Below are 18,555 nucleotides of genomic sequence, written 5' to 3' on the forward strand. Positions count from 1 at the left end.
GCTGCTCAAAAACACACATCTATTCACACCCTACACTTCTCCACACCTAATTTTTTTATTCTCAATTTTGACTGAAATAGTCCCATTGAAGAATCGTGCAAGCTGGGATCAGTTCAGTTATTTCCCCTTCTCTGCTTCACCACAAATGATAGTTACTAAGCTTTATACCTATTGCCTCCATAATAATGCTTCAATCTTTTTCCCTTGCTATTGTTTGAGCTCCCTGAAGCTGCTGTCTGATCTTTGCAACAGTCTTTGGACTAGTCTTTCTGTTCCTGTTGTTTCACTTTGAGTGACCTTCCCTGACTTAGGTGGCCTGCCATGGAAAGCTCTATCGGAAGAGCTGTTTTAGGTGGCGCAGCTCTTACCTAGTTCAAAGCAGCTAGGTCTGCTGTGTTTTGTGCCTCCCACAGAATATCTGATGTTTAATTAATATATGTTGATTAAATACGTGAATTCCCATTTTCTTTGTCAATTTATAAGGCTCTTCAACATATTATTTAAAAAGATGTCATTTTCACAATAAATTTTGGAGTAGGAATACAAACCCATCTTTATTTTATAGATAAGGATAAGCGGTTTTCCCAGTTATGAAGTGAATTGCAGAAATAGAATTAAGCCCAGATTTTTCTGATTCATAATTAGATTCTCTTAAATCTCTGTCAGAAAAAAACCCCAGATCTATTTCTGCTCTACACCCCTACAAATAACCCATTCTCTGATTTGTCAGAGTTTATTAATAAAAGCCACTGTGTAATGCTACCGGTATTAATATGTATCTGTAATTAGGTGTCACCTTGGAGATTTCTGGGTCACCAACTACTCATATCAAGCCCCTAAAGTCCTCAAGCATTTTTTGATTAGAGTCTTTTTTTTTTTCTACTATAATTTTATGGACATAAACTAGAACATAAGTTTAGTTTCCAGAAGTATCCCAGATCATTAAGGCGTGTTCAACATCAATGCTTACATTTCTTAGTAGGGGTATTAAGAATGGAATTGCATATTCATTTCACATGGCTGAGAAAGAACTCAGTCACAAGAAATTTAGGTTATGATGTTTGTTTTTCTGTTTCAACTCTCTATTGGCATTTTGCTCTTTGATTCCTGCTGCTAATTCTATTCTAGGCCTGCAAGATTATTCTGTGCCATCCCATTTATGGACTGCAAACTTACTTGATTCCTGATAGCAGAGTTGAGATATAGGTAAAAGCCATTTTCAAAATGAGCTTTATTAAACATTAAATAATATAATGTCAAATATATTTGATGACATTCTTATGCATTTGTTTATATATAATATAAATAAAATGTACACAAATATATTTTAATATATTTTAATATATTTGTGTATATTTATATATTTTATAAATATAAATATTATTTTGTATATTATAAAATATACATATAAATATGCGTAAATATAAATGGATAACTTTACATATGTATATAATTTATATATGTTGAAATAAATTATATACATATAAATATATTTCATAATAATATATATGTTAAGTGTATCAAATAAGAAATACAGAAAATAGAAATACATGATAGCATTTTCCTATCAGAATGAGTAAGAAGTAATTTATCTTAATGTAAAAGGTAGGATTTAGAGTAGATTATGATTCTGTCAATTAAAGAACACATGACTTTGGACAATTTGGTTAACTCTGTATGCCTGTTTTCCTTTGTCATTAGAAATAACCATCTTTTTAGTGACAGACTACTTTTTATCATTAGAAAGTATTATAGAGCTGTGGTGAGGACTGATATAATAATTAATTTAAGCCCCTACCTTAGTTCCTGGTATATGCATAATAATAGTTATGTTAATGGAAAAAAAAAACAAATTCTGTAAAACATTTTAAAGAGGTTTATTCTGAGCCAATATGAGTGACCACGGCCCAGCAAAGATAGTCTGGAACAGTCCTGAGGGAGCGCCCCTAAGGAGTTCTGGTTAGAGTTTGGTTTTATACATTTTAGCAAGACAAAAACGGTGGGTAAAATTATAAACCAATCCGTAGAAGGTATACATTGGTCCAGTCTAAAGAGGCGGTATATCTTGAAGAGGAAGCTTATAGACCATAGGTGGATTCAAAGATTTTCTGACTGGCAGTAGTTTGGAAGCGTTAAGCTTTGACTAAAGACTTAAAAGTCAGTAGCAAGGATCAAGATAAGGGGGTTATGGAGAAAAAGACTCGCTATGCAGATAAAGCCTCAGAGGTGGCAGCCCTCAGAGAGAATAGATGGTAAAATGTCTCTTTAAAGATGCCAGATTCTCAGCCGGGCGCGGTGGCTCACGCCTGTAATCCTAGCACTTCGGGAGGCCGAGGCGGGCGGATCACGAGGTCAAGAGATGGAGACCATCCTGGCCAACATCGTGAAACCCCTCAGTCTCTACTAAAAATGCAAAAATTAGCTGGGCGCGCACCTGTAATCCCAGCTGCTCGAGAGACTGGGGCAGGAGAATCGCTTGAACCCGAGAGGCGGAGCTTGCAGTGAGCCGAGATCCCGCCACCGCACACCAGCCTGGCGACAGAGCAAGGCTCTGCGTCAGGAAAAAAAAAAAAAAAAAAAAAAGAAAAGATGTCAGATTCTCAGTTCATTTCTCCTAGGTCTGGGAAAGGCCTAGAAAGGGAAGGCTTGGCCTTCTACATTAATGGAGAGAGTTTTCAGATGCAAATTTCCGCCATAAAAATGACTTTGCAGGGCCTTTTCAAAATGTGTTGAAGAAATACGATTTGGGGTAAAATATTCCGATTTTCCTTCAGGATCTGCTATCTGTCATGTGATGCTGTGCCAGAGTAAGGTTGGAAAGTAAACCGTGTAATATTAAAAACCTTGTTTAACAAGCTTTTATGGTTTGTAGTGTTTGGCTTAACCCTTGCCTTGCATAGTCTTGGGTCTTGATTACAATTTTGTATCTCATATCGAGCCCCTAAAATCCTCAGGCATTTTTTTGATCAGTCTTTTTTTTTTTTTTATAACCTATCATTTTATGGACATAAACTAGAACATAAGTTTAGTTTCCAGAAGTATCCCAGATCATTAAGGCGTGTTCAACATCAGTGTTTACATTTATTAGTAGGAGTATCAAGACTGCCACAAAGAGTCTATTTTGTGAGTCTTAAAATCTCTGATTTAATATTAATGCTGGTCAGTTATGCTCAAACTCCAAAAGACAGAGTATAATGAGGCGTGTCTGACCTGCCTGTCTGTCATGGCTGAGAATTAAGTTGTTTAGATTTTTCTGGGGTCCCCTTGGCTGGGAGTAGATCTGGTCAGTCAGCTGTGGGGCCTAGGATTTTATTTTTCATTTGTAATTACTGTATTTGTAGGAGACTGACAACAATGTGAAGAGCTCAGAAACTGATGAACTAAAATGACAGAAAAAAAGACACTGAATAAATATGGCTAAACCTTGGGGCTAACTTTTCAATAAGCAAAGCCATCATACATGGAAATGGTTTTTATAATACAGTGGGTAGCCAATAGCTGGAAGGGTTTAGGTAGGGACATTATTATGATTGTGGGAAGTGGAACTACAGAGAAAATTCTTTTAATTAGTTGGATAGATTAGTAAGATGACATTTTGAGATTCCTTTCAAGCCCAATATTATTTGATTTTAAAGCTGAGATCCTCACTACCTGGGGTAACAGTTAAGTCTCTTAGTGATTGGTGTCAGCGTGTGATTGAATGTAACATCCTCTCAGAGTCTTAATGGAGAACAGATTTAACCAGAGTTGGGGAGAGCTCAGTGGAGCTGGGGGATTACTCCACAGAGTAACCAAGATGAAGGTATCCATCAGAAGGAGGCCCTTCGTTCCTTAGAGAGGGGTGGTAAAAGTTGCTGAAAACAAACTTTGCCTAATTTGCTTGGGTGAGCCTTTGTTTTGTCCCAGTTACATTTAATTAGAATATCTAAATTAGTCATGGTGCTTGAGAAATCTCAGCTTTTGAAATATAAGTTTTGGTAAGTGTTGTCTCTATACGCTATTTCCTATCTCCTAGTAGCCCTTTATTTTTTTCTCTTTGCTGAAAGAGAATCTGCTATTTTAGCAATTTGATGAGATTTTCAAATTTCAGAAGGTTATGGAAGTTCAGGAATCTGTAATTTAGATTGAGAAAGTGCAAGGAGAACAGGCAGTTGAGTTTTCTCACATTTAGGGTCAGTTCACTTTATGGTGATTGCAAAATGAAGACTGGTTTTGAAGCAGCCACCAGGGCCCTCTGTGGAATTCTGAGTAGACCTCGTTCAATAAAAGCCAGCTAAGTCCATTGGGACTCTTAGGCAATCTATTATTTGTCCATAGATGAAAGTTGGTGGACAGTTAGCTGTGGACTAACTTTAAGGTGAGTCTACTCACATTTGAAAGGGAGTACTGGGCATATTTATTGAGCACCTATTATGATATTATGTGCTAGTTCAAAAAGACACTTTGGTGTGAAAGTTTCCTTATTAAAATTTTATTTGATTGTTAGTAGTGGTATTACATAACATAACATAAAATTTACCATCTTTAAATTTTTTAAGTGTACAGCTCAATGTTGTTAAGTACATTTGCGTAGTTGTGTAACCAATTTCCGGAACTCTTTTCCATCTTGAAAAATGAATATTCTATAAGCATTAAACAGTAACTACCAATTTCCTACCCCCGACCAGGCCCTAGCAAGCACCACTCTATTTTTTGTCTTTATGAATTTGTCTACTCTAAGTACTTCGTATGCATGGAATCATACAGTATTTGCCTTTTTGACTAGTTTCCCTTGGTGTCATGTCCTCAGGGTTCATCCATGTTGCTGCATGTGTCAGAATTTCTTTCCGTCTTCAGGCGGAATAGTACTCCGTTGTATGTATATACCACATTTGGTCTATTCATTTGTCTGTCGATGGACACGTAGACTGCTTCTTCCTTTTGGCAACTGTGATAACCCTGCTATGGACATGGATGTGCAAATAACAAGGTTAGTCTTAGACACACGTGGAAAGAAAAGCTTAGTGTGCATTTTCATAAAAAGAACATGAAAAGAACTTTCATGAAACACCACTGATGGGACTTTTCATAAGATGTCTTATTTCACTCAATCCCCACCTCAACTTTAAGAGGTAGCGTGTTAGTCTTATGAGAGGAAGCAGTTTGTGTGTGTGTTTGTGTATGTGTGTGCACACGTGTGTTTTTTGGGGGAGTGATAAATAGTATCTTGAGTCACATTGCCTGGATTTCCATTTCATCTCCACTACTTACCATCTGTGTGAACTTAGGAAAATTACTTAACTTCTGTGTCTCAGTTTTCTCATGGGAATGATAACTGTTTAGAGTATTAAATCAGCTTATGCATGTAAATATTTCAAAACAGTATCTATACTAAGCACTCATTGATATTCATTATTATTATGAGATTTCCTTCCTTCTTGTCTTCCTTGCTCTTTCCCCCACTAATTCTCTCCCTCTCTCTTTTGCTTTTTTTCTTGTACAAGTGAAGAACTTGAAGCCTAAATGACATGGTTTGGTGAAGATCATGTAGTTATTGATTGACAAAACCAGGATTTGAATTAAGCTTTTATGAGTCTAATGAGAAAGCTCTTTCTGGAATTTCATTGCTCCTTCTCCTGGTTAACAAATAATAAAGCTCACTTTGAAATCCAAATTATTGCATGTGGACTTAATTAATTGGTATGTTATTTAGTAAATGTTTATTGAGTATCTACTATGTGTCAGTCACTATGTTAAGTATAGGGAATGCCTTTGTAGACTAGGAAAAAGCAAGCGAATATCTTAAATAATAGGGTGTAAGAAAGAAAAATAAATCAAGTAAGAAGCAATTCCAGAAATATATGAGATTTAAAAGAGTTAAAAGCCCCTTATTATAGGGAAAGTCTTACTAAGTTTTAGGTAATTGTTATAAGAGCTGATTTGCCTTGCATCACAAAAACACATCTGTGTATTTTGATCTTGTTTCCATTCTTACCACCTCCTCCCCTCAACTCAACACTACTTCAATGTTTGAAAGAAAATAATTTGCACAATCATTGCTTCTGGTTGCTCAGAGCTTTGTCTCATGGTGAGAGGTGATAAATGGAGAACAGTGAGAAGGAAAACAACTCTTTTCTAAACTTTGCTCTTCCCTTAACCCTTCAATGCCCAACACTGCTTAATTCACCAACTAGCACCTACCCTACTAACTTAAGTTCCCAGGGCAAATCCCCAAAGCCTCACTTTATTTGTATTTTCTTTACTAAGCAAGGAGCTTGCCAGCTTGCTTGAGGTGCCTGTGTGATATGTAAATGATGCCCTGAATTGTTTTTTATATTCCACTTGGCACTGGAAAGGCAGTTTCAGGACTGTCATCTTTGCTGAAAGATATCAAACCTCAGATGTCAAGGAAGATTCTCAATTTAATCCCGAAAAGCTGGATATTTGCTTCCTAGCTCTGCTGATTTACATCAGTTTGTTTGATTTATCTGCAATGATGTAAAGGCTGCTGCTGCTTTTTTCACCTTACAGAATCTGAGGTTAATGAGTCTTCAAGGACATAAGTACTTGAAGATGTTCTGTGTGTAGTTGAAGCTGTGGAAGCTCAAGTGCATAGAACACTAATGTAGCAAATTTGGTGATGGGAACTTGGTGGGGACATGCCTGGTAAGGTAAAATGAGGAAGTTAACAGCTTCATCTCTCTTTTCTACTGAAGTCTGGAGGGAGAGCTCTGCTATACAGAACTCTAAATCAGAAAATGTCCTCCCTTGTGAAAAAGGGAATCCCAATCTCGATTAGGGTCCCGAGAAATTCTCTTGCAGATGTGATTCCCGGGCTGTCTTAGCCTAGTTCCCATGCCTCGGACCCAATCGTGCTTTTTGGCCTTTGCAAACATGGAGTCCCACACTTTTTAGGAAGATGATCTTGGAAAAGGAAGGGCACTCCAAGTTGGACCTGCCGCAGGAAGGCTATAATGACTCCCATCTCTCTTGAAACTCCCTATATGCATAGGCTACATATACATAGGCTAATCTTTCCAGATATAATAATTCATCATGAGAGGAATTCCTGGGCTACCTTAGCCTGGTTCCCATGCCCGGGACCCATTTGTGCTGGTTGGCCTTTGCAACCATGGAGTCCCACACTCTTTAGGAAGATGATCTTGGAAAAGGAAAGGCACTCCAAATTGAACCTGCTGCAGGAAGGCTGTAATGACTCCCATCTCTCTTGAAACTCCTTTTAGATTTCTCCTTTCCAAAGTGGGGCATGTGGTTGGTACCCAAATAACTTTCAATTCTCAATAAACTGGGCCTAGACAGTTGCATCTCCTACTAGGCCTTTTCCTTGTCTCAGAACTGCATCTGGCTTTTGCCTTTGTACCAATCACTGAGGACTTATTTAACTACAACTTTGAGGTCATCAGACCAAGGGCAATGTTCTTTAAAAGCTTTCTTGAAAGTTCCTCTGAGGCTGCTGTGAAGAATCTCTTCTTGCAACACACATTGACCTATCTTGTCTGGCACATACATTATATGGGGAATACAGGCACTCTTTGTGTAGCTGTCTGGCGGTGTAAGGGCCTGTAGTGAAAACCTTCTAAATCCACTAAAATTAGGGGCAATGTCTTTACACCTCTAAGAGAGTTTCTTAGATGGAGAAGAGAAACACTCATGATGTGGCATTAAGGAGACAAAATATGTAAAAGGTCTTGTATTAGTCTGTTCTCTCATTGCTACAAAGAAATACCTGAGACTGGGTAATTTATAATGAAAAGAGGTTTAATTGGCTTACGGTTCCTCAGAGTGTACAGGGAGCATGGCAGCGTCTGCTTCTGGAGAGGCCTCAGGTAACTTTCACTCATGGCAGAAGGCAAAGTGGGAGAAGGTACCTTGCATGACAGGGGCAGGACCAAGAAAGAGGAGGCAGATGCTGCATACTTTTAAACAAACAGATCTTGTAAGAACTCTGTCACTAGAACAGCACTAGGGAGATGGTATTAAACCATTAGAAGCCTCGCCCATGATCCAATCATCTCCCACCAGGCCCCACTTCCAGCATTGGGGATTACATTTCAACATGAGATTGAGGTGGGGACACAGATCCAACCCATATCAGGTCTCTAATATCAGAGAGACTAACATCTCGCATTGCAGGTGTCGTCCTTGCCTACCTCTAATTGTGTGAATCTTTCCTTAGAGCTGTTGGTGATGTTGCAAGACTGCTTGGGGATATTGCCACGGGGTTTTCACCATGGTAACTGTTTCCAATGGTGGCCTTGTACATGGATAGAAGGGACAAGAGATCTTGGGGCAAATGTGGTGAACCACTTATCTCCAACACATATAAAAGATTATTTTCATAAATACCATATATTACATGTTGATAGCAGGCTTGTGGGTGCACATTGATTATATATACCCCCTATGTGTCTCAGAAGATCCTTAAAATAAAAATTAGCAGGACTAACATTATTTTTTTAAAATTATATCATTCAAAACATTGGTAATTGAACAATTTTAAAACAACATTTTCTGAATTCTTCACAGATGAATGTGATTTCACTATAATTGTTGAGAAATATTGGTGAGAGGAACACTTATTTTTCTTCTAAGAGCCAAGAATTAGGACTTACATTTGGGGTGTGTGTGTGTGTGTGTGTGTGTGTGTGTGTGTGTGTGTGTGGCATTTAGGTGTTTTTTGTTTGTTTTTTGAGATGGCGTCTCACTCTGTTACCCAGGCTGGAGCATAGTGGCACAATCTCAGCTCCTCAGCTCACTGCACTTCCGCCTCCCAGGTTCAAGTGATTCTCCTGCCTCAGCCTCCCGAGTAGCTGGGATTACAGGCACCCGCCCCCACACCTGGCTAATTTTTGTATTTTTAGTAGAGATGGGGGTTTCACTATGTTGGCTAGGCTGGTGAACTCCTGACCTCAAGTGATCTACCTGCCTCGGCCTCTCAGAATGCTGGGATTACAGGCCTGAACCACTGTGCCTGGCTGGTGTGTTGTTTTCAAAGTTAGGAACAAATGCTAGGTGGGAGTATAGTCCAACTGAATTTAATATATATAGACGTGCTCTAGAATTGATGGTCACTCTGGTCTTCTTGCATTAGTATCCGGACATACAAAAATAAAACTCTTCAATCTGGAAGACAGAATATTTATAGCTGTAGTTGCATCCAGAGGGGCTGCTGCTGTTTAAGATTTTAGCCTCAAATTCAAAGTTAATATGAAGTCATTTCAAAAAAAGGACTGCTGTGAAGATCCGCTGCACTCCCAGGTGGTCATTTCTAAAAAGCCAGCAGCAATGCTGCTTTAAGACTGTGCTTCAGGAACTCATGAGTCTTCCCTTCCCTGCTGGTGGAGGCTGTACGAATGCCTAGTGGGTCCTTTGTTTGGACAGTGGAGAATGGTTGCTCTGAAAAGAGCTATGAGAGCCACATGCACTGCTGGGCTGGGGTTGGTCACCGGGAATCACTGTCCAGCATTTAGTGCCATTTGTAGGCAACACCAGGAAATCAAGAACACATAGTCATTCCTTATAGGGATTTATCCTCTGTGGTTTATTTAACTACATCATAGATAAATAGCTGGATAGATACACACACAAAACACACACACATACATATGTATGTATATACATGATTTAGTCAAAAACATAATATGTAGTTGAGCTAAATTATATAATTATATATAACATATATAATGATTTTGTATATATTATATATTATTTAAAATGATTGTATACATATTATTTTTCAGCTTGACCATTATAGAGACCCAAACTGAACTCAGTGCTTTATCAGTTGTCTGACCAATGACCAATACTTTCTTTCAAAGCAGTACTTCTGTTGTTGCAGCCAGGCCTCATATTTGTTTAAAAATAATAGTACCCTATTACTGATGCCAACTGGGATTCTATATGTGTTCTGGGTCTTATACAATATAGTCACAATTTTACACCATCCTTAGGATTCTCTGATATAAATATCTTACTCTTTCTTTGACAAACACTTCGTATATAGCAAACAATTTGTACATATAACTTAAGTGACAAGTTAACACTTAAGGAGCCAAAGAGTAAGGATTCACTTGGCTTAGCCTGCCTGATGTCCAGTTGTAAGTTATACCTTCTAATTTCCCTGATTGATCACCAAGGTAATCAGCAAATGTCTACCACCATAACAAAGTGTTAGCCTCATGCTGTCAACTACCTAGAGCAATAAAGGAAGGACTGAGATCATTTATTGAGAAAGCAGGTATCAGATGGAGCTGGAGTAACTAAAAAAGTTCATGACAAGCAAGCCCCAGGTGATCAGAAGGGGTGAAGCTTCTGAGCAAATTTGATAGAGAAAAATGAGAGTATTCACTCAGTAAACCTTGCACCCAAATGGCCTTTGCGAACTCCCAGAAACTTTACAGTTAGGACTGAATTTATTGCTATAAGCATAGAAGGTGGTGTGAATAATATTATTTGCATATTTAAAAAGGATAAAGCCAGAAACCTGTAACCTTTGTCATAGATATTTGGTTTATGAGGTGACGTGGCTGGAATAAGATGCTGGACACTCATTGGCTTTATCTAAAGATTATAGGGCCAGTGACTTGGCAAGAAAAGTCAAAACATACCTATAGCAGATGTTAAAAAAAACTCAAATGCCTGCAGTGGCCAGCAGGCCATATAAGTGTACAAACTGAATCAGGTCTACAAAAAGCAACAGCAGAAGCTTGATAATAAATGGATGCTGGCCTCAGCCTCAGTAGGAAGGTGGTAGTAGCTAGTATTGAGGACCCCCTGGAGTGCCCAGCCCTCCTCCTCCTTCTAAAGGGGCAGCTTCTCCAACAGAGTGGTCCCTTGCGGGAAAGAAAACTGTCATGGCTAGCCATTTAAACTTTTCAGTTGAGCCAAAAGTCCAGATTTTTATGTGATTTATCAATAATTATCAGTTGTTGTCAACTGATTTAATTTTAAAAAAAGAGAGAAAAAAAGAAAAAAACAGTTAAAAAAAAAAAGCTATGAAAAATATGCCCCATGGGAAGAGCATATAACTCTGGTCATTTGCACTTGGCTTCCAGGGATCCAGATTGCCCTCTGGATCAGAGCGAGCACACGTGCATCCTCCAGGCCCAGGTAAGGATGAGTGAGAAGAACTAGAGAGCCAAAGAGTGGCAAGATGTGGCTGGGTATTTGAAGGAGAATAAATAGGCATTGGAATTGAACATTGCCCCTATATAATTTTCTTTAGATCTAGCCCAGATGGCTATAGATTACTATATTAATAAACTAAATAAACCATGAAAGTCAATCATTTCCAACCATCTACACTGCCACTTAAATGCTCAAGGAGAAAATAAACTTTGAGCTGGGAGTAAAGGTGAGTGATCACTTACTGGGTATGAACACCTTCATTCCTTTTATCAGAGCATTTGTCTAGCAATAAAGAGAATGCTTTTCCTTTTTTTTTTAAGTTTAGGGGTACATATGTAGGGTTGTTGTATATGTAAAGTTGTGTCATGGGGTTATGTTGTATAGATTGTTTTGTCACCCAGGTGTTAAGCCTAGTACCCATGACTTATTTTTCCTGATCCTCTCCTTCCTCCCACCCTCCACTCTCCAGTAGCTCCTGTGTCTGCTGTTCTCCTCTATGTGTTCTTGTGAAGAGAATGCTTCTCTAGCATGAGTTCAATATGATGTAAGTTCTGCTGCCCATTATTGATAAAACTATTTTTCTTTAAAGAGTATCCAGAGATACCTTTTGGTTTAATTTGTCTCTCTTGTATCTTGCTTTTCTCTCTAACTCTGGCTACCCTCACTTCAAGCTGGGAATTTGAACTAGATCAGCTGAATACTTTATCAGTAGGAAGAAAACTCTCTTTAGAGACTGAAAATCATTCTGCACAGAAGCACATATGCGCATACTCACACACACACAGATGCCTTCAAGTGAGGATGCCTTAAGTAATTAAAGGTAATGTGTATCAAGCGTTAATTACAAAATCACTGTGCTCTTCTGAATTGTACACAATTATCAGAGAAGCAGCACAAATATCATCATGCCACAAGGCTGCATTTCCTACCATGAGCTTTAACAATTTATTTTCAGAACTTCACTTATCCATTAGTTATGCATGCATCTCTACACATTCCCTATATGCCTGGATTATTAGGTATATGCCATATCAAGAAGGCTGTGAAAGTGATTACAAGAAAGTCAAAGATACCCAGATAGGATCTTTCCTCAGAACCATTTACTTATGCACATTCACCCACATTTGTAAACATAATATTGCAGCAAAAGGCTTGGGCTCCAGTCATTCAGAGTAGCCACATTGCCCGGGAATATATAACTTTATGTACTTTCATTTATAAGTGTTTTTATCATGGAACATAAGGGACTATTCATTCTGTAAATCCAGATCTTGTAATTTCAGTGTCTGATATAAGTCAGACTACTGGAAAGAAAGAAATTTAATTAAAATTAGAAAGGAAAAAAAAAACCTTCTATGATTCTTCCAGTCCTACATTTTTTTTATTATCAGATGCTTTGGCACTGTTTGTTCCAGGTGCTAGAAGGATGAGTGACACTGACAATCTGAAACATTTATTAGTGAATTGATAGATGTTTGAAGTACATCTCCATTGCTGAAGAAAGGATCCTGAATCTGGGATCTCAACCTAAAATGGATACACCTTCCTGGCCTCTATCTAAACTTTCAGGGCTGTTTCACAGGGAACTAAATAATAAATATTTAATAAATGATTGTGTTTGGCATAACTGGATTGAGTGTCCTCAAAGAAAACTAATATTTTAGGATCTAGGAAATATACAACAGCAGAAATGGAAATAGAAAATACTACATAGAATTTAAAAAGACAAGAATATTTGAGGTTTCGAATGGCTCTTGGATACTTGTCATCTGACCTAAAGCTTCTACATAATTATTGTTAGGTATTCATTGCAACAGATTTCACATGTACAAGACATCTTTATAGGTAAATACAAAAAAGTGAAACTCAGTGTTTCCTGATATTCCACCCCAGTGGCTCTCAAACTGTATGTGCATCAGAATCATCTGAAAGCCTTATTTAAGCACCACTAATCTTTGGGTTCTACCTCCACAATTTCTGATTCAATAGGTCTGGGGTGACATAGGGAATTTCAATTTTAGGGGGGAGGTTCCAAGATAGCCAAATAGGAACAGCTCCAGTCTACAGCTCCCAGGGTGAGTGATGCAGAAGATGGGTGATTTCTGCATTTTCAACTGAGGTAACAGGTTCATCTCACTGGGTCTTGTCAGACAGTGGGTGCAGGAGAGTGGGTGCAGCCCACAGACTATGAGCCGAAGCAGGGCGAGGCATCGCCTCACCTGGGAAGTGCAAGGGGTCAGGGAATTCCCTTTCCTAGCCAAGGGAAGCTGTGACAGACGGCACCTGGAAAATTGGGTCACTCCAACCCTAATACTGCACTTTTCCAAGAGTCTTAGCAAAGGGCACACCAGGAGGTTATATCCCGCACCTGGCTCGGAGGGTCCCATGCCCACAGAGCCTTGCTCACTGCTAGCACAGCAGTCTGAGATCGAACTGCAAGGTGGCAGTGGGGCTGGGGGAGGGGCACCCGCCATTGCTGAGGCTTGAGTAGGTAAACAAAGTGGCTCGGAAGCTCGAACTGGGTGGAGTCCACCGCAGCTCAAGGAGGCCTGCCTGCCTCTGTAGACTCCACCTCTGGAGGCAGGGCATAGCTGAACAAAAGGCAGCAGAAACTTTTGCAGACTTAAACATCCCTGTCTGACAGCTTTGAAGAGAGTACTGGTTCTCCCAGCATGGAGTTTGAGATCTGAGAACGGACAGACTGCCTCCTCAAGTGGGTCCCTGACCGCCGAGTAGACTGACTGGGAGGCACCTCCCAGTAGGGGCCGACTGACACATCATACGGCCGGGTACCCCTCTGAGACGAAGCTTCCAGAGGAACGACCAGGAAGCAACATTTGCCGTTCTGCAATATTTGCGGTTCTGCAGCCTCTGCAGGTGATACCCAGGCAAACAGGGTCTGGAGTGGACCTCCAGCAAACTCCAACAGACCTGCAGGTAAGGGTCCTGACTATTAGAAGGAAAACTAACAAACAGAAAAGACATCCACACCAAAACCCCATCTGTACGTCACCATCATCAAAGACCAAAGGTAGATAAAACCACAAAGATGGGGAGAAACCAGAGCAGAAAAGCTGAAAATTCTAAAAATCAGAGCATCTCTTCTCCTCCAAAGGAACGCAGCTTCTTGCCAGCAACGGAATAAAGCTGGACGGAGAATGACTTTGACGAGTTGAGAGAAGAAGGCTTCAGAAGATTGGCAATAACAAACTTCTCTGAGCTAAAGGAGGATGTTTAAACCCATCGCAAAGAAGCTAAAAACCTTAAAAAAAGATTGGATGAATGGCTAACTAGAATCAACAGCGTAGAGAAGACATTAAATTACCTGATGGAGCTGAAAACCCTGCCACGAGAACTACGTGACGCATGCAGAAGCTTCAGTTAGCCGATTCGATCAACTGGAAGAAAGGGAATCAGTGATTGAAGATCATGTGAATGAAATGCAGCGAGAAGAGAAGTTTAGAGAAAAAAGAGTAAAAAGAAATAAACAAAGCCTTCAAGAAATATGGGACTATGTGAAAAGACCAAATCTACGTCTGACTGGTGTACCTGAAAGTGATGGGGAGAATGGAATCAAGTTGGAAAACACTCTGCAGGATATTATCCAGGAGAACTTCCCCAACCTAGCAAGGCAGGCCAACATTCAAATTTAGGAAATACAGAGAACACCACAAAGATACTCCTCGAGAAGAGCAACTCCAAGACACATAATTGTCAGATTCACCAAAGTTGAAATGAAGGAAAAAATGTTAAGGGTAGCCAGAGAGAAAGGTCGGGTTACCCACAAAGGGAAGCCCATCAGACTAACAGCAGATCTCTTGGCAGAAACTCTACAAGTCAGAAGAGAGTGGGGGCCAATATTCAACATTCTTAAATAAAAGAATTTTCAACCCAGAATTTCATATCAAGCCAAACTAAGCTTCATAAGTGAAGGAGACATAAAATCCTTTACAGACAAGCAAATGCTGAGAGGTTTTGTCACCACCCAGCCTGTCTCAAAAGAGCTCCTGAAGGAAGCACTAAACATGGAAAGGAATGGCTGATACCAGCCACTGCAAAAACATGCCAAATTGTAAAGACCATTGATGCTAAGAAGAAACTGCATCAACTAATGAGCAAAATAACCAGCTAACATCATAATGACAGGATCAAATTCACACGTAACAATATTAACCTTAAATGTAAATGGGCTAAATGCTCCTATTAAAAGACACAGAGTGGCAAATTGGTTAAAGAGTCAAGACCCATTAGTGTGCTGTATTCAGAAGACTCATCTCCCGTGCAGAGACACACATAGGTTCAAAATAAAGGGATGGAGGAAGACCTACCGAGCAAATGGAAAACAAAAAAAAGCAGGGGTTGCAATCCTAGTCTCTGATGAAACAGACTTTAAACCAACAAATATCAAAAGAGACAAAGAAGGCCACTACATAATGGTAAAGGGATCAATTCAACAAGAAGAGCTAACTATCCTAAATATATATGCACCCAATACAGGAGCACCCAGATTCATAAAGCAAGTCCTTAGAGATCTACAAAGAGACTTAGACTCCCACACAATAATAATAGGAGACTTTAACACCCCACTGTCAACATTACACAGATCCATGAGACAGAGTTAACAAGGATATCCAGGAATTGAACTCAGCTCTGCACCAAGTGGACCTAATAGACATCTACAAAACTCTCCACCCCAAATCAACAGAATATATATACTTCTCAGCACCACATCACACTTATTCCAAAATTGACCACATAGCTGGAAGTAAAGCTCTCCTCAGCAAATGTAAAAAACAGAAATTATAACGAACTGTCTCTCAGACCACAGTGCAATCATACTAGAACTCAGGATTAAGAAACTCACTCAAAACTGCTCTACTACATGGAAACTGAACAACCTGCTCCTGAGTGACTACTGGGTACATAACGAAATGAAGGCAGAAATAAAGATGTTCTTTCAAAGCAATGAGAACAAAGACTCAACATACCAGAATCTCTGGCACACATTTAAAGCAGTGTGTAGAGGGAAATTTAGAGCACTAAATGCCCAGAAGAGAAAGCAGGAAAGATCTGAAATTGACACTCTAACATCACAATTAAAAGAAGTAGAGAAGCAAGAGCAAACACATTCAAAAGCTAGCAGAAGGCAAGAAATAAATAAGATCAGAGCAGAACTGAAGGAGATAGAGACTCTTCAAAACTCTTCAAAAAATCAATAAATCCAGGAGCTGTTTTTTTGAAAAGATCAACAAAATTGATAGACTGCTAGCAAGACTAATAAAGAAGAAAAGAGAGAAGAATCAAATAGACGCAATAAAAAATGATAAAGGGGATATCACCACCGATCCCACAGAAATACAAACTACCATCAGAGAATATTATAAACACCTCTACGCAAATAAACTAGAAAATCTAGAAGAAATGGATAAATACCTCGACACATACACCCTCCCAAGACTAAACCAGGAAGAAGTTGAATCCCTGAATAGACCAATAACAGGCACTGAAATTTAGGCAATAATTAAGAGCCTACCAAAAAAAGTCCAGGACAAGACGGATTCATAGTCAAATTCTACCAGAGGTACAAAGAGGAGCTGGTACCATTCCTTCTGAAACTATTCCAATCAATAGAAAAAGAGGGAATCCTCCCTAACTCATTTTATGAGGCCAGCATCATCCTGATACCAAAGCCTGGCAGAGACACAACAAAAAAAGAGAATTTTAGACCAATAACCCTGATGAACATCAATGCAAACATCCTCAATAAAATACTGGCAAACCGAATCCAGCTGCACATCAAAAAGCTTATCCACCATGATCAAGTGGGCTTCATCCCTGGGATACAACACTGTTTCAACATACACAAATCAGTAAATGTAATCCATCACATAAACAGAACCAAAGACATGATTATCTCAATAGATGCAGAAAAGGCCTTCAACAAAATTCAACAGCCCTTCATGCTAAAAACTCTCAATAAACTAGGTATTGATGGGACGTATCTCAAAATAATGAAGGCTATTTATGACAAACCCACAGCCAATATCATACTGCATGGGCAAAACTGGCAGCATTCCCTTTGAAAATTGGCACAAGACAGGGATGACCTCTGTCACCACTCCTATTCACCATAACATTGGAAGTTCTGGCCAGGGCAATCAGGCAGGGGAAAGAAATAAATGGTATTCACATAGGAAAAGAGGAAGTCAAATTGTCCCTGTTTGCAGATGACATGATTGTATATTTAGAAAACCCCATCGTCTCTGCCCAAAATCTCCTTAAGCTGATAAGCAACTTCAGCAAAGTCTCAGGATACAAAATCAATGTGCAAAAATCACAAGCATTCCTATACACCAATAACAGACAAACAGAGAGCCAAATCATGAGAGAACTTCCATTCACAATTGCTTCAAAGAGGATAGAATACCTAGGAATCCAACTTACAAGGGATGTGAAGGACCTCTTCAAGGAGAACTACAAACCACTGCCAACGAAATAAAAGAGGACACAAACAAATGGAAGAACATTCCTTGCTCATGGATAGGAAGAAACAACATTGTGAAAATGGCCATACTGCTCAAAGTAATTTATAGATTCAATGCCATCCCCATCAAGCTACCAATGACTTTCTTCACAGAATTGGAAAAATCTACTTTAAAGTTCATATGGAACCAAAAAAGAGCCTGCATTGCTAAGACAATCCTAAGCCAAAAGAACAAAGCTAGAGGCATCACGCTACCTGACTTCAAACTACACTACAAGGCTATAGTAACCAAAACAGCATGGTACTTGTACCAAAACAGAGATATAGACCAATGGAACAGAACAGAGCCCTCAGAAATAATACCATACATCTACACCCATCTGATCTTTGACAAACCTGACAAAAACAAGAAACAGGGAAAGGATTCCCTATTTAATAAATAGTTCTGGGAAAACTGGCTAGCCATATGTAGAAAGCTGAAACTGGATCTGTTCCTTACACCTTATACAAAAATTAATTCAAGATGGATTAAAGACTTAAATGTCAGACCTAAAACCATAAAAACCCTAGAAGAAAACCTAGGCAATACCATTCAGGACATAGGCATGGGCAAGGACTTCATGTCTAAAACACCAAAAGCAATAGCAACAAAAGCCAAAATTGACAAATGGGATGTAATTAAACTAAAGAACTTCTGCACAGAAAGAGAAACTACCATCAGAGTGAACAGGCAACCTAGAGAATGGGAGAAAATTTTTGCAATCTACCCATCTGACAAAGGGCTAATATCCAGAAACTACAAAGAACTTAAACAAATTTACAAGAAAAAATCAAACAACTCCATCAAAAAGTGGGCAAAGGATATGAACAGGCACTTCTCAAAAGAAGACATTTATGCAGCCAAGAGACACATGGAAAAATGCTCATCATCACTGGCCATCAGA

At 39.1% G+C, this 18,555-nt stretch overlaps 1 long non-coding RNA gene across 1 annotated transcript in view; it reads left to right on the top strand.

The window, feature by feature from the left end:
* LOC134729259 (uncharacterized) overlaps positions 1-12,684 on the top strand; it is a 318,822-nt gene extending 306,138 nt beyond the window's left edge. The window contains exons 7-10 of the long non-coding RNA XR_010110166.1: positions 1,129-1,206; positions 4,790-4,969; positions 11,597-11,671; positions 11,799-12,684. This is a non-coding gene — a long non-coding RNA (uncharacterized LOC134729259). The remainder of the gene's footprint in view (positions 1-1,128; positions 1,207-4,789; positions 4,970-11,596; positions 11,672-11,798) is intronic.
* The last annotated feature ends 5,871 nt before the right edge of the window (positions 12,685-18,555 follow it).

Source organism: Pan paniscus, chromosome 17 (genome assembly GCF_029289425.2).
Source record: "Pan paniscus chromosome 17, NHGRI_mPanPan1-v2.0_pri, whole genome shotgun sequence".
In the NCBI taxonomy this organism is placed as follows: Eukaryota; Metazoa; Chordata; class Mammalia; order Primates; family Hominidae; genus Pan; species Pan paniscus.